The following is a 3,409-nucleotide window of genomic DNA, read 5'->3' on the forward strand; positions in this document are numbered from 1 at the left end:
TAGAGATAAATCCTACAGCTGTTTCATCTCAATGGGCGGCTTCCTGAACCTTCATAATGGGGTGTAAGATGTGTGAAAACGACACCAGGGCAGCCATTTCAGGGACTGCCTTGCACGTCCTGTTGTCTGAACCTCTGAACTGGGCCAAACGGCCAGCATCCCAAGAAGTCAGCAAGACCGAGAATATCCTGTTTGAAAGAACTGGTAAAATGCACTTTTGCCTGCGGACCCCTCGCCTGAGCAGTCAGCGAAGCAGAAACCCAGCGTGGCTTCTCGGCACCAATGCTCGCCTTTAAAATCACTTACCTCATCTTCCCTTTTCACCCCCATAAAACCCTGAGTCTGCCTCTGTCATCGGGCCACTGTTTGTGTTTCTAGCTAAATCTGTGTACCCAAAATTGCAATTCTCCGCTTCTCCTGGGCTAACCTTGCCGTTCGGCTGAAGGCTGACAGGTGGTGTACGTTTATGAACCAGCTCTCTGTAAAGAGACACCGAGCTGCGGAACTGGAAGAAAACAGTGACCATCACAGGTTTGAGGGAAGGTGGAGTTTATTTCGCCCACTTATGGTCTGCAGGCCAGAGAAGCACGAGGAAGGAGTCCTGGGGGGTGTTCCCAAGGGGGAGGGCCGAAGCCCCAGGATGCTGGCGTCACTCCAAATCCCATAGTGACCGGTGGCCAAAAACAGGGTCTGCAGACCTGGTCTGGTGGTCCGACCCCTGGGGTCAGTCTATCTTTGTCTTCATCCTTAATCAGCATGACAGGAACGCTGGTAAAGGGTCAGCTGTAAAACGACACGGCAGGAGTTAGGGATCAGTGGTTACAAGGCATTGCTCACGGTTCCTGTTCTCCTGAGAAACTGACCTCCGGTCAACAGAAAAGCATTTACGCCTCAGGGGCCGGCCCAGTGGCACAGAGGTTAAGTTTGCATGTCCTGCTTCTCGGCTGCCCGGCGTTCCCCGGTTCGGATCCCGGGTGCGGACATGGCACCACTTGGCAAGCCATGCTGTGGCAGGCGTCCCACATATAAAGTAGAGGAAGATGGGCATGGATGTGAGCTCAGGGCCAGTCTTCCTCAACAAAAAGAGAAGGATTGGCAGCAGTTAGCTCAGGGCTAATCTTCCTCAAAAAAAGAAAAGAAAAGAAAAAAAACCACAAAAATCACAGCTTGCAGGTAACACTGAAAATTGCAAGAATTCACTCTGCGAAATCAGGCATGGCAGCAAAAACAACCGCGGCTCCTTTATTCCATCCTGGAGTCTTTTTCTCCAAAGTCCACAGCCATCACCTCTGTCATTCTGCCGCCTGCACTTCAATTGCCCAAGACTTTAATATGATGATCAGCCGACATTCACAATGAATCAGCACTTTAGATCGCACTTGTCACTTGCCAAAGGCAGGTAGTGAGATGCACCTTTACCCATGTGGAAACTGTGGGGGACTGGAATTGGCCACCCCAAGATATGTCTCTTTGGCATCAGGATTATTTGAGGCTGATTGCTTTTGATAAACTGGGACAGGGAAGGAGGCTCTGAGGAATGGAACTTGCCCTTTGTTAGGACACATTTACATTTGTAAGGTAAATCTCTATCTGTACAGGTGCCTCCCTCTCTGTACCAGGAAGAAGAATGGAGATGATCTTCTCTCTAGAAACTCTTAATCAATACCAAAGGCAAGGACTTAAATCTCCATTTTATTGTGCTTCTCTGGTAACCTCCTGTAACTGACTTCCCTCCCCCTCCCAACATTGGCATTTCTTTAAGGATTAAGCATCTTTCCTTAGGGAAGGAACTGATTGCTGCGCTCACCTGTGACCACCCAGCTCCAGACAATCGACTTGCCTCCTGCTACGCCCACCGAGACAGCAGACCACTACCTGCTGTGTCCATCAAGTGCTGTGCCGACAGGGCAATCTTGTGACTATTGTGGGAGGGACATTTCAATCACATGTGAAACACCCTGTTTGGGGGTTTATAACCACTCTGTGCACCCCACTTCTTCGGTGCCCTTTCTTCCTTCGGGAAGGCCCCGAGCCATGGTTCCTCATAAATCTTTGTTTAATTTTCTCTTGCTATTCTGTCTCATGTGAATTTAATTCGTTCTCCAGCCAGACGAACCCACATTTGGGAAGAGGAAATGTCTTCCTCCCCTACAAAACTGAGGTTCTTAGAGGCTTAGTAATGTGCCTAATCTCACCCGAGGGCTGATGACGGCTGGGGGCCGGGGCGGGGAACCCAAGGCTGGCGCCCAGCTGAGCAGAAAAGCACGGGATACCAGCGAGACAGTCAAAGTCAGCTGGGAAGATAAGTCAGAGCCGTGACCTTCATCAGGCTGGGAGGACAGACCCGGACAGAGCCGGCTGCAAAATGAAGTGGAAACAGTGTTTCCTCCAAGGGCGCTCGGCAGCTCTAAGATGTCAAAACAACCCCTTTCTCGGAGCCGATCCTGCTTTCCAACTCGCTGGAAACTCTGTCCCTTAAGAGCACACCCTCTGATGGAAGTCGATCAGGCAGGTGTCCACGTCCCCCTCCTGCCTGGGACAGCTGAAGACTCGCTCCCTCTCCAACCCAGGTGCAGGGCTCAGATAAGGGGTTTCCAGACACAACAATCTCCATCTGTCTTATCTCTGCGCTTCCCAAGGAAACGGGACCTGGGTGCAGCCCGCCGTCCAGACCCGACGGTGACCCCTTTGCACGTGGCCGTGCTTTGCTCTGAGCCCACGGAAACCAGGCTGCATTTCCATTTCACCTACACCCAGCCTTCCCCCAAATCCTTCAGTGGGTCTGGGTCTGGCCCTGGCCCTAAGGTCCAGCGGGCCAGAACGCCCTGCACCCCCAACCAAGACCACCGAGGACCAGCCCCGTCCCACCGGCCTCCGCCCGAGCTGGAGCAAGGCATTCGCCTTTTAAATAACCGCGCCCCCTGCCCTTTGAACTATGCCCTGCCCTTTGACCTATCCCCGGAACCACCCTCCCCTTGCCCAGCCCTGTCCGCTGAGCAGAGGCGGGGCCTTGCCCTGCGGTGGACACAGAGACAACCGCCCTCGAGAGCTGCGGGCGGCTGCCACCCGCCGCCGCCACCGCTGCGAGCTCCCGGATCCGCGCTTCCGCTTCCGGGGCTGCCAGGGAACGGAAGACGCGGCAGGTCCGGGGTTTGGGATTGGTAGAGCCTCAAGGATGGGAGGGGCGAGCTGCGTCCTCCAATCGCTGAGCGTAGAAGCGCTAGTCCCCGCCCACTTGAACGCGATTGGACCCAGCGGCGCGCCTGGCGCTGGAACAGCGCTGTGGGCGTGGCTGAGACTGGATCCGCCCAGGGGGCGTGGCCTCGCGCGCAGGCCCTGAGCGCTCAGGTTACCCCGTAAGCGTCAAAGGTCACGTGAGCAATAAATGCTTATTTCCCCCCAACACTTT

The 3,409-nt window shown here is 54.4% G+C and overlaps 1 long non-coding RNA gene across 2 annotated transcripts; it reads right to left on the reverse strand.

Moving 5' to 3' along the window:
* Window positions 1–532: 532 nt before the first annotated feature.
* Window positions 533–3,207, reverse strand: LOC111774439 (uncharacterized). Of its 2 annotated transcripts, XR_011440354.1 has the most exons (3): window positions 1,808–3,207; window positions 864–1,069; window positions 533–783 (listed from the first exon to the last, which is right to left on the reverse strand). It is a non-coding gene; the product is annotated as an uncharacterized lncRNA (long non-coding RNA). The 2 variants fall into 2 exon arrangements; XR_002809435.2 differs by lacking the exon at window positions 864–1,069 and having other exon boundaries at window positions 1,808–3,136.
* Window positions 3,208–3,409: the final 202 nt, after the last annotated feature.

The sequence above is a fragment of the Equus caballus genome, chromosome 7, assembly GCF_041296265.1.
Source record: "Equus caballus isolate H_3958 breed thoroughbred chromosome 7, TB-T2T, whole genome shotgun sequence".
Classification (NCBI taxonomy): domain Eukaryota; kingdom Metazoa; phylum Chordata; class Mammalia; order Perissodactyla; family Equidae; genus Equus; species Equus caballus.